Below are 12,720 nucleotides of genomic sequence, written 5' to 3'. Positions count from 1 at the left end.
CTTCTGTATCTCTCATGAGTTTCCGGCAGGATATGGCGGGTTATACTGTTATACTGCCCCCACAGGTCAGAACACACACTGCCGACAGACTCAGATTATTATTCTAAGTGTCTGACAACATTATGGGATGGATCCCTACAGAGATAGACCTTTTAGTTAAAGAGTAAGATCCTTTTAGTTTAACATGAAACAGCCCCGAAATCACCATCACCAAACCCACCAGACTCCATGTAAATAATCAGGACTTTTAGCGTGTATAGAGCCAGCATATCTCCACCAGACTCCATGTAAACAATCAGGACTTTTAGCGTGTATAGAGCCAGCATATCTCCACCAGACTCCATGTAAATAATCAGGACTTTTAGCGTGTATAGAGCCAGCATATCTCCACCAGACTCCATGTAAATAATCAGGACTTTTAGCGTGTATAGAGCCAGCATATCTCCACATGTAAATGGGTGAATTAAGGGTTTATTTCATCCAAACCAGAGTGGTGATTGTTGGAACAGTGGAAAGATGAACCAAGACGGCTTTTGGTAGTTTGATTTAGTTTCTGTCTGGTGGAAATATGCTGGCTCTATACACGCTAAAAGTACTGATTATTTACATGGAGTCTGGTGGAGATATGCTGGCTCTAAAAACGCTAAAAGTACAGATTATTTACATGGAGTCTGGTGGAAATATGCTGGCTCTATACACGCTAAAAGTCCTGATTATTAACTAAAAGGTCTATCGCTGTACGGATCCATCCCATAATGTTACTTAGAATAATAATATGAGCCTAAAAGCCGAAATATAAAATATGAAACATGAATGTTCCTGAAAATAAAAATCATGTTGACGCTATTTAATGGTCAATTTCTATCTGTAGTGTGTCAAAAAAGCGCCAAACGTCAAAATAAGGCGAAAAAACCTACTGAAAAACGCATCAAAAAGTGCAGAAACATCTCAGAAGCATCATTTTTGTGTCACTAAACGCCACCTTTTTCAAATCGAAATAAAATAAAAACACCGTAAGAAGGAACAGACTCCGGCTGAAGAGTGTAATCACATACTATCACACAACATAAATACAAAAATCTGTGTGTAGTGTGTGAAAAAGCGCCGAAAATGTCGAAAAGCGACAAAAACGTCCAAAAAATGTGACAGAAAAGTCAAACACGATCGGCTGAAAGTGGAGCTGGACGAAGCCAAGAGCCGGTTGATGCTACAGAGCGACAAGTGGAGCGGAGACTGTGAGTACTAGTCTGCAATCATTCTCCGTATGGTCATTCATTATGTCTAGTTTAGTTCATTTACACTTTATACTAGCTTGATGCAAAGCAGAAATGGGGACTCAGACTCGAGTCATATTGTAACGAACTGCGTGGGACGATTCACTGAAGAGCAAATGTGAATAAACATTAACACTAAATCAGCCAACCAACACTAAAACCCAGATATGGATAGAGATATATCCGCCCAATGCATGCTGGGTAGATGTGTGTCCGACTTGATCCCATAGACTGTATATATAATGGAGCAGCAGCTCCCGTGTCTCTGGACGGAGACCAGTGACGTCTCTTTCCCGGTGATGGCTGAGCGTTACTGAGCAGCCTCCAACTGAGCTTGAAGACGTAGATGTGACGTGAGCAACCTGTCTGAAAGTTGGAAGTCTTCTGGTAGCTGTGCCAAGAGAAATCTCAATCATTCCCAATCTAGCAGAGACGGAGAGCGTAGGTATATGTAAGGAGATAACATAGACACAGGCTCATTATTGATCACTAAAATGATAGTTAACATTAGTCATTACACTTAAACAGCTGATGGAAGTCCAAACTGCCTGAGAGCTTCTCCTGTACTATACGGTAACTCCTCTACTATGAGACAGGAAGTCTCGTGGTTATGACCCAATCGTTAGCCTATTGTTATAAAAACGTCTGCTACGGAGCCATAACGTGAGCTACAAGGTAATGGAGCCTTTTATACATTGTCGTGTTTCTTTAGAAATAAACAACGGACAAATAGAGTCTTTAAACTCTTCAGATGTAAAGGTATTCTCTGTCAAAGTGACGTCAGAATGAATGGCAGTCAATGGGATGCTAACGGGATGCTAACGGGGGGTGATGGCTTGGTAGCATATAAATGGCGCCATAGGAGCTACGGGTTGTGGAGAGAAGCTGACCCCCTTGGTTGGACTTGATCCCGACTTGCTCTGATGTCATGCTCACGTGGTCAACGATGACCTCACGAGATCACGGCGGCCGCAGGTTTGAGAGCAGGCAGCGCTGTTGCTTTTCACCGACTGCAAGACACAGTCCACACCAGGACACAGGGGCATGCTGGGAAACGCCAGCCTCTCAGCTGATCTAACAGCTGATTGGTTCAGAATTGACTCAACATGATGACGTACACAGAACACATGGTGGGTGGCTGATAGTTAACGTTTAGAAGTCAGAGAGACTCAATCTGTTGAGATTACAGATCGTCTACAGTAAAATCAGCACCAGATCACATGTAGAGCATGTTGACAGCTACTCTGTTATAATTAAAACAGCTGGAGACTGTGTAGGAGCTGATATTTGGGTCTGATAACATTTTATTAGATCAGAAGCAGCTTGATTGAGCTGGCTTATACCTCCCCTTTGTTTACCCTACAGCTAAAGGAAACACTGAGTTATGAACCTTCGCTCTGGAACGTATAAGGAGACTAATACGTATCAGCCAAAGAAGAAAACGCCAAACAAAATTATTGCTGGGGACACAAGCACAGACTCAGTCTTAGATTTCTCTTTATTGATCCTTTTGGGATGACTCCCGCAAGGAAATTAGATTTCCAGCAGCAGATTTTAGCAGCATATAAAACACAGTATAAGAGTAACAATAACAATAAACATTTAGCTAAATATTTTTTACAAAAAGTAAACAAACAGTAAACAACAATAAACTACAGATAAATGTATAGATATATAGGACTGTGTATGGTATTGTGTTATTGTACAGTTAATAAATAAATGACATTTAGCATAAATTAGCAGTGTTGCTACATTTAGCGACTAGCGACAAATCTGACGACTTTCTGTAGAAACTTCGTCAGTATTGTCCAGCGAGCACGCGACGTATTCCTCTCCTCTAGACGCCAAAACAGTCTCCTGTTCTGTGAGGAGCAGCGGAGCAGGTGTGGTGGAAGTATCCGGTGCAGCAGGTGTAGATGTTTTAAAAGGTGAAACAATATAAAGACAGTCGAAGACTAAACCAAGTCAGGTTTTTGTAGTTTATTATAAACCTGCAAGTTTACAAGGAAGCACACAGTTCACAACAGGCACGCAGCGCTTAAAGAGCCCATATTATGATAAAATCTCTTTTTCTGGGATTTGGGGAGTTATTTTGTGTCTCTGGCTAGGGGGCTAACCGCAACCGTTAGCTCGTAGCATTAGCGTTAGCATGCTAACACTAACACTAGCATGCTACCTCGTTCTCAATAGCAAAGCACTGCTACAACACACACCAGTTCACCATAATCTCCTAAAGAACTACTTCCATGTGCGCCCTCATTTAGAAGAAGTCTCCCAGCTAATCCTGCCTTGTAACTGACTGAAGGTGGAGAAACAGCCTTTCTTTTACTGTCTATGGAGCTAGCTAGCTGACATGATCTACATCTGAGCTACTGAGCATGTGCAATCAAAGATAGTACAGAAGAAGAAGAAAAGAGGTTTCACTCTGTAGTTAAAACAGAGACCAGCTGAAAGAGGATCTGCAGCAGTGAGAGAGAGCTGAGCAGTACAACAACAATATGGTGTTTTCTGACAATTAAACCATGTAAACCTATTCTGGTACAACCTTAAAATACAATAATGAACCTGAAAATGAGCAGAATATGGGCGCTTTAAGTGAAAGGTCTGTTTAATGAATAAAGAAAAACACACAGTATACATGCATCTCCAGTGAGATAGAAAGACATGCCCCCCCTTTCTAAACATGACTCAACATTTCTTACAATCAAACATAGTCAGACATCCAGGAGCCACTTCACTTCATCCCCTCTGGACCACTTTCTACCCCGAGGGTTAGACATCCCGTTAGTCTCAGCTATCCAGGAGAAGTAACAGATCAGTTCAGGGTGACCTTGTAGCCCCCATCTGTTCAGCGAACACGTTACGTTCCCAGACTTTGTGGCTCTTACTATCAATATGTGAGAATAAGAACAACTCCCTTCCAGTATTGTAAGAGAAACAGTATAAGAAATAATACAAATAATATAGAGAATCAAGCTTAAATGTGAATTTGCCATCACAGCCCCCCCCCCTCTCTCCTCATGTGCAGCAGCACTGAGCACAGTATGCAGGCAGGTAGAAGGGGGGGAGGGGGGCAGGGTGTGGGGGGGCCGGTGTAGGTAGGAGAGACAGCAGGACACGATGGAAGAAAGACGCCGCTGAGCTGGCCTGGTCCTGGCAAGCCTTCAAAGATCAGCTACCTAACTAATAATTATAATGTAATATACATTCCTGTCTCTAATTTGTGATTATTTGGCTAAAGAGTTCTGTTTCTTTCTACCTTGCTGACACAGCCACTAAGCTTTATGCAAATGATTGCGTAATGATGGCAAAAATATGCAAATGAGCGTTTGTTATTGGGATGATTATCACAGAAGCCTGGCTGAATACAGCAGCTAGCAGCTAACGGCTAACGGCTATCAGCCAGCAGGGCAAGCTAGCTGCCGGCAGGATGGAGACAGGGACCAGGGGAGGTGAATCTAAACAATATCTGAGTTGAAGACGCATCTTGTTGACACGTAAGGGCCCTGTTCATGTGGCACAGACATATTAATTGCATTTTGTGTCTGTTAAGAGGCACAAAGGCACTCTGAAACTGACCACTGCCGTGTTAGCTCAGGGGACGCTCGTACACGTAGCTGCAGCTTCTCCGTGTTACCTGCACTGATCCTGGTCGGGGGTTTCTAGCCAAAGTACTCGGGTAGCTATAGTGATCAAGATTAACGTAAACATTGGCCGGAACTGTCCTTTAGTGGTTAACGACTTCTCTAGCCGTAACATTCTTCCTGTTTCTATGAAAACAGCTAGAATCTCTGTCATATTGAAAGAATAATAATACATTTAGATCAAACTGGATTCATTAAAGGCCGTCACTCATCTGATACTACGAGACGACTGTTTAACATCATACATTATCTGAACCAGGAGAAAACACCTTCATTATTAATATCTCTCGATGCTGAGAAGGTGTTTGACTATTTCATTGAATGGATTAAAGCATTATATGAAACTCCAAATGCAAATGTCTGTACAAATAATGGGGAACCCCCCCCCCAGTGCACTTAGGAAGAGGTACCAGGCAAGGCTGCCCTCTCTCCCCATTATTATTTGTTATTTTAAACCCGTTTGCTGAGATGATCAGAACTAATCCGATGATAAAGGGAGTGACTGCAGGCTCACAACATCACAAAATGTCTCTTTATGCCGATGATACTTTATTATTTGTTACTGAACCTATGTCAACTTTGCGCCATGCAGTGTTGCCACAGTTACTTTGAAAAAGTAACTTAGTTACTTTACAGATTACAAGTTACTTTATTAGTTACATTGAACAACTGCCGACAACACCCCCACTGCCTCAACATCAAAATGGCAGCTGGTTTACTGTGAGGCAGCTCGGCATGGCCAGTAGTACGGGATCTTGTTTATTACGGCACGAAAGAGAGCGAGTCAGCCGTGTTAACGGCAGCATTTCCTCTACAACATACTGCCCCATCTACTCTCCCCCACTTACTGGTTCAGCACCGAGGTCCAGCTTTGGTTGTTTGGGTGGTGGGGGGGGGGCCTCCTGCTCTCTGCTTCGCACCACCTGCTGGGACTTGCTCTGTTAGGTTTGACTGCAGTGCTGCGACTCCAAATGGTTCTGAACATCTGACGTCGTGTTTTTGTAGCTGGATAGCACAGAGTGGACAACCAACCTTAATGCTGTCGTCTTTAGCTGATATAAACTCAACATAGTGACTGTGTTTCCAGCTAGAAAACGCGTCCTCGTGCTGTAAACGTGACCCGTCCTCGCACCGTAAACGTGACCCGTGCTGTAAACTGACCTGTCCTCATTCTGTAAACGTGACCCGTCCTCGTCCTTGTGCTGTAAACGTGACCTGTCCTCGTCCTCGTCCTCATGCTGTAAACGTGACCCGTCCTCGTGCTCGTGCTGTAAACGTGACCTGTCCTCGTCCTCGTGCTGTAAACGTGACCTGTCCTCGTCCTCGTGCTGTAAACGTGACCTGTCCTCGTCCTCGTGCTGTAAACGTGACCTGTTGCATACGTGACTTCACTCCCCGAGACTAAAGAAGAAAGCAAAAATCTACATTTTTACTCAGGAAAATGACAAAAATAGTAACGCTCAGTGACTTGGATAAGTACCTTTAATCTGATTACTGGTTTGGAAATAGTAACGGTTAGATTACTCGTTACTGAAAAAAGTGGTCAGATTAGAGTAACACGTTACTAAGTGTGTCCCTGTGTGTGTGTTCCTGTGTGTGTGTGTTCCTGTGTGTGTGTGTTCCTGTGTGTGTGTGTTCCTGTGTGTGTGTTCCTGTGTGTGTGTTCCTGTGTGTGTGTGTTCCTGTGTGTGTGTGTGTGTGTGTGTTGCTGTGTGTCCCTGTGTGTGTGTGTTCCTGTGTGTGTGTTCCTGTGTGTGTGTGTTCCTGTGTGTGTTCCTGTGTGTGTGTTCCTGTGTGTGTGTGTGTGTGTGTGTGTTGCTGTGTGTCCCTGTGTGTGTGTGTGCTGCTGTGTGTCTGTGTGTGTGTGTGTGTGTGTGTGTGTGTGTGTGTGTGTGTGTTCCTGTGTGTGTGTGTGTGTGTGTCTGTGCTGCTCTGTGTCCCTGTGTGTGTGTGTGTGTGCTGCTGTGCGTCCCTGTGTGTGTAACAAGCATAGTGTGCACGTGCTGTGCACGAGTCTAGGAGCATTTTACTAATGCTCTGTTAAAATAACAATGAAATGCTGCGTTATTGACTTTAGACCAGGTTTTTGTTGGTCAATGGTGCCATCAAACCCCTCAAAAAAGTGACAAATACGTCGCAAAAAAATCAACATAAATCTTTTAAAAAAGCGTCAAAAAAGTTGAAAAAAAACCTACAAAAAATGTGTCGAAAAAAGCGACAAAAACAAAGGAACAAGTGACAGAAAAGTCAACAAAAACTGCCGAAAAAAGCAGTAAAATGTGTTAAACATGAAAATAAAAGCCCTGAAAGAAGAGACAGACTCATGAAGAGTGTAACAGATGTTTATTATATTTGGGAATCATACAACATAAATAAAAGCTTTCATTACATAATGTTCTTATCAGCACCAGAGCCAAACGTCACCAGAACCAGAACCAGAACCAGAACCAGACTTCTGGACTCATTAATACACACAGACTGGCAGAATAATGGACCGAACATCTGGGTCCTTTCTCTGAGGTTTTAACACTGTTTTTGATATTTTTGGAGGTTTTTTTTTTATGTTTTTGTGGCTTTTTCCGAAGTCTTTGTTGTGTTTTTGTTTTGTGGGTTTTTCCGATGTTTCTGACTGGCTGCAGTAGAGCAAATACAGCAACAAAAAGTGACCAAAACGGCAAGAAAAAAGTTGGAAGAAAACTACAGAAGTGTCAGGATGTTATTTGCCAGCAGCGGCTGTAAATTACTGTACGTACACCCCCCCCCGCTGAACTGCGCTGCAAAGAAGCTCTGGCCGCCGGTCGAGGCCGCTTGTCTAAAAGTACGGGAAGCTGTTTGAGGCTTTGGCCGCTCTGACGTAGCAGCGTATATGTTCATCATTCTGCTCAAGCAGCCACTGCTGGTCAATACACTGACACTAGAAACCTTCATACATTACATATATAATGATGAATGTGTATTGGTTGTTGGTGTCTGTTAGCAGTTAGCTCGTTAGCTGCTGAACTGCAGCAGCGTGCAGGCAGAGCGAGCAGCCGCCAGCTGTTGATGCGTGCAGGACTTCACCGTGAGCGGACTGTTTAGAGACCATGTGACCCGCAGTAACCTGAGTTAACTGGTCCCTGTACGCAGATATCATCAATGATGGGGAGCCCAGCAACGGCCATGATGAGCTCCTCCTCCTTCTTCTCTGAACTAATATTTGGTAGGAACGACAGTTTACATCGTATGTTTCTCTGGGATCAGCCAGCGTGAAGGACGTCTGTATTCTGATTGGTTGTTGGCGTTGAACGGCGTCATAGCTCATTACCATAAAGATGACCTACTTTCAGCTTTCTGATTGACGCTCTGGTCGCTCAAAACGCCCAAAACGCCACGCTGACAGATTTGCTGCTCCTTGCAGCTGAGAGCAGCTTCCATTGAAGATGAATGACTTCCTGTATCTCTAGAAGCTCGCGGCGGCGGCGGTGGCGGTGTGGACGTACAGTTATTGTGTTTGAGATGGAATCTCTTTTTTTTTTAAGATTATTTTTTGGCCATTTTAGGCCTTTATTGTGATAGGACAGCTGAAGCAATGAAAGGAGAGAGGGGTAAACCTCTATATATGGGCGCCTGCTCTACCAGCTGAGCTACCTGGGCGCCCAAATACAAGAGATTTGAGAAATATTTCCGCTTTAGGGCCAAATGATCTCGTTGCTCTGGAACACGTTTGGGTCTCAGTGAACAGACTCTCCAGAAAGATGAGTCTGAACATTTTGATATGAGGGGATCAGTTATATGTAAATGATAGCAGATAGGAGACCTCAGAGGGTTGAGTAGGCTACCTGTCCTATAGGTGTAACTACAGGATGGAGCTCATAATGTAAATAAAATGATAAAATGCTCCATGTGTTCTGTTATATTGTAGGATTGACTAACGTTCTCGCATTAACCGGTTTTAAAAAGCAACTCTAAACGATGCCCAGAACCGTCACAGATTAGGATTATAACAGCAGCTGAGGTACATCGAAACATGAAGTATGCACAGCGCGTACACGAGTACGACTGATAATAACGATGAGAAATACATGTTTACTGTCGCTGTAACTGATGCGTCCAGACACAACTTTTAGCGTTAGCTAGCGGCTATCTAACGTTGACGTTGGCTAGCGTTAGCTAGTGGCTACCTGATGCTGACGTTGGCTAGCATTAGCTAGTGGCTACCTAACGTTGACGTTGGCTAGCGTTAGCTAGCGGCTACCTAACGTTGATGTTGGCTAGCATTAGCTAGTGGCTACCTAACGTTGACATTGGCTAGCGTTATCTAGCGGCTACCTAACGTTGATGTTGGCGAGCGTTAGCTAGTGGCTACCTAACGCTGACTAGCATTAGCTAGTGGCTACCTAACGTTGACGTTGGCTAGCGTTAGCTAGCGGCTACCTAACTACCTAACGTTGACATTGGCTAGCGTTAGCTAGTGGCTACCTAACGTTGATGTTGGCTAGCATTAGCTAGTGGCTACCTAACTACCTAACGTTGACATTGGCTAGCGTTAGCTAGTGGCTACCTAACGTTGATGTTGGCGAGCGTTAGCTAGTGGCTACCTAACGTTGATTAGCATTAGCTAGTGGCTACCTAACTACCTAACGTTGACATTGGCTAGCGTTAGCTGACTAGCTGCGCTACCCTAGCGTAGTGGCGTCTGCGCTGACGTTGGCTAGCTAGCTAGTGGCTACCTAACGTTGATGTTGGCTAGCGTTAGCTAGTGGCTACCTAACGTTGATGTTGGCTAGCATTAGCTAGTGGCTACCTAACTACCTAACGTTGACATTGGCTAGCGTTATCTAGCGGCTACCTAACGTTGATGTTGGCGAGCGTTAGCTAGTGGCTACCTAACGTTGACTAGCGTTAGCTAGTGGCTACCTAACGTTGACATTGGCGAGCGTTAGCTAGTGGCTACCTAACGTTGACGTTGGCTAGTAACTCATAGTGCACCTTTAAGCTCTCTGACTTCATCACCGGCCAGGTTGGATTATTGGGGGGGGGGGGCCTGACGTCTGATATTTCTTCCAGTCTGTGTGTACACTGAGTCCATCCCTCGCAGAGCGTCAACATTTCAATCGTCCGACATGATTGTCTCTCTCTGTGTGCTTCACAACAACAACAACAACAACAACAACAACAACATGGAGAACAACTCAAGGAATAAATATTCTTCTCCCCGTCTCCTCCGCCTCTTTATGTACATTATTAACAGCTCGCTGCGCTCGGCGTTTGAAGTCTGAAACCCAAAGCAGCCGCTCGGCGAGGAGAAAACTAACAGACACAGAAACCACAACCAGAGGAAGAAGACGAAGAAGGGAAACATTCTTACGTTGTCGCACGTTTCCAGCCCGGACGGATTATTAATCTGCACCGTGAAGATCACAGACGGACAGTAGTCTCGCCAGAGCTGTGGAGGAAGGTCTGGCTAGTCCACACAGCATTCAAAACGTGCTCTAGTTCATTGGCATTTCTTTAAAGGCGCTGACACACCAACCCGATAATAATGGACAGTCTGGGAGGTCGGTGACTCCAGTCTGGTCGGTGTGTTCGTGCCGTCGTCCGTTGGAGGAGCCGTCGGCTTCATTTTGGCCGACCTGACTCGCTAGGTCGTAGGGCGGGCAGTCGGACTCAATGACCAATCTTGATTGGTGGAGTTCTACCCTTGACTAGCCAATCAGTGCACTTATGTTAGCGTGACTAGAGTCTCTAAACATCTGACGAACATCTGTTAAACTGACCTTTGTTGATCTGAAATGAAGACAGATTCAGCAGCTGCACGGCCTGTTTCTCTCTTCACATGTTTCCAGAAACACGTTACGGTGAACTATCTTAGTCCAATATGAGATCGTATTCTGAACGAGACGCCATGATGGTCGGGGAGCAGCCAGACCCACGTGACACGTTCGTCATTTCCGGTTTTCATTTTTTGTATTACGTCTCGCGCACGTGCAGAACGTACGCTCAAGTCGGCGTCTCTTCGGTGTGTTCTGAGACACTTTTTGGACATCGGGGAGACTGATCAGTCCGACTGACTTTCCTGCCAACGGTTGGCCGTCGGGTTGGTGTGTCAGGGCCTTTAAACCAATCACAATCGTCGTGGGCGGGGCTAAGCTCCGGATGGAGCCACGGTGCCTCTGCTAAATAGTCTCAGGAAGGAACTTGTTTTGGTGAAACGTGGACGTTCAAAAGTGGGTTTTTTTTGCAACAGAAAGCTCAGATTGGACAGATAGTCTAGCTCAGCCTGGTCTCACAGAAGTCCGTGAAATGATCATGAACTGTTAACAGCGCGTTATGTGGTGGTGGCACGGATGTGTGAAAAATCCGTGTGGCCACCACGGAAAACGAGGCCAATGTAAAGTCAATGAGAAGATGACGTAGCATTAGGAGCGACTACGGTAGAGAGTAGTATGAAAGCCCGAAAACCTACGTAGGGAGGTTGGTTGGGGGGGTGGATGGGTCAAACAACAGGCCTTTCACCCAGGAGACCACGTGTCACGTTTCCTGAAGTCGCTTTCCTCTTTTCTGTCCCGTTCTTCCCGTGTGTCATGGAACCGTAAGCCCACCCATGACTTTTCCTGAACTTAATTGTCGTCAATTCGTGTTCATTTCACGGAAGTCTTCCGTGGGCCCATCACCAGCAAGTCCGTGAAACTGCCACAGAGTTTTGAGTTAACGGGCCGTGTTCGTTTCACGGGATTCTGTGGGATCAGATAGTCTAGCTAGCTGTCTGGATTTACCCTGCAGAGATCTGAGGACCAGTTAACCATAGTCCTCACAAATCCACCGGAGGTTAGAACGCCAACACAGAGACAGAGGAAGGGGACGGACATCCGGGGTTAGCATCCCAGAAGTGGAGCGTGGTGGATATAAACTAGACGGACAGAGACTCTAAAGGGCCGTCGAGGACTAAAAGCTCTGAAACAAACACAGTAAGTGGACCTTGAGTTCAAATCAGTATCTGATTTAATAACTCATTGCACTCTTTAAGGATCATATCCCCAATTCATGCAAAGATCACCACATCTTCACCAGTAATAATCCTTTTTTTCCTATATAGGCGGATATATGTAAGCGTGTACACTGGGCGCACATTTAGGCTGCAGCCCTGACAGACTGATGTCATGAAGTGGCGTATGTATGACACGCCACTTCGTATGCCATGATTGGCGTGTTATCAAGACGCATACTTGCAATTTTGCGTGTTTTTCAACGCCGTTTGGCCTCAATTGACCTACAATACCTCGCGATTGCGTGTGAATTGACGCTGTATGAAAGGCCGAAAGGCCAAACATCCGCATAAGGAGGTTGGACGGGGAGGCAGATGGGTCAAACGCAGGACTTTCACCCAGGAGAGCGGGGATGGCGTCCCGCGATTGGCGTTTCCCTTCCTCGTTTGTTCTTTTCAACCTAAACCCAACACACCACGTGGCTTTAGAAAGTGGCGTGCATGTTTATGCTGTGACGTTGCAGACTGCCGTCCGCTGTATACAGCGTAGACGTACACGCAGACAGCTCAAAATGCGTACAGATAACACGCCACTTGGCTTAGCAAAGTGGCGTGTACATTACGGCTTTATCATCCAGTTAATAGCTGTCCAATGTTCTGAAATGCAAACATTTTTTTATACTATTTTTTTGCGCCGTGAGCACCCACGGAGGAAAACATAAGTCGGCGCCCATGCTCTGGTATCAGATCGGTACTCGGTATCAGCCGATACGTAAGTTCAGGTCTTGGTCTCGGTCTCGGGAAGGAAGAAATGGGATCAGAACATTTGTATATATGA

The 12,720-nt window shown here is 45.1% G+C and overlaps 1 protein-coding gene and 1 long non-coding RNA gene across 3 annotated transcripts in view; both read right to left on the bottom strand.

Annotated features, from left to right (window-relative positions):
* Positions 1-7,244: 7,244 nt before the first annotated feature.
* Positions 7,245-9,562, bottom strand: LOC144513758 (uncharacterized). Its single transcript, XR_013501167.1, has 2 exons — positions 9,527-9,562; positions 7,245-9,458 (listed from the first exon to the last, which is right to left on the bottom strand). It is a non-coding gene; the product is annotated as an uncharacterized LOC144513758 (long non-coding RNA).
* A 777-nt stretch (positions 9,563-10,339) lies between these two features.
* LOC144513757 (receptor-type tyrosine-protein phosphatase mu) overlaps positions 10,340-12,720 on the bottom strand; it is a 100,619-nt gene continuing 98,238 nt past the window's right edge. For both annotated transcript variants that reach the window (XM_078244933.1, XM_078244934.1), the window contains one exon: positions 10,340-12,720. This exon is cut by the window's right edge and continues 349 nt beyond it. The gene's annotated coding sequence lies outside the window, so the exon portion shown is untranslated.

This window comes from Sander vitreus, unplaced genomic scaffold (genome assembly GCF_031162955.1).
Source record: "Sander vitreus isolate 19-12246 unplaced genomic scaffold, sanVit1 ctg339_0, whole genome shotgun sequence".
NCBI classification, from domain to species: Eukaryota; Metazoa; Chordata; class Actinopteri; order Perciformes; family Percidae; genus Sander; species Sander vitreus.
This window is presented reverse-complemented; position numbering and strand designations above follow the sequence as displayed.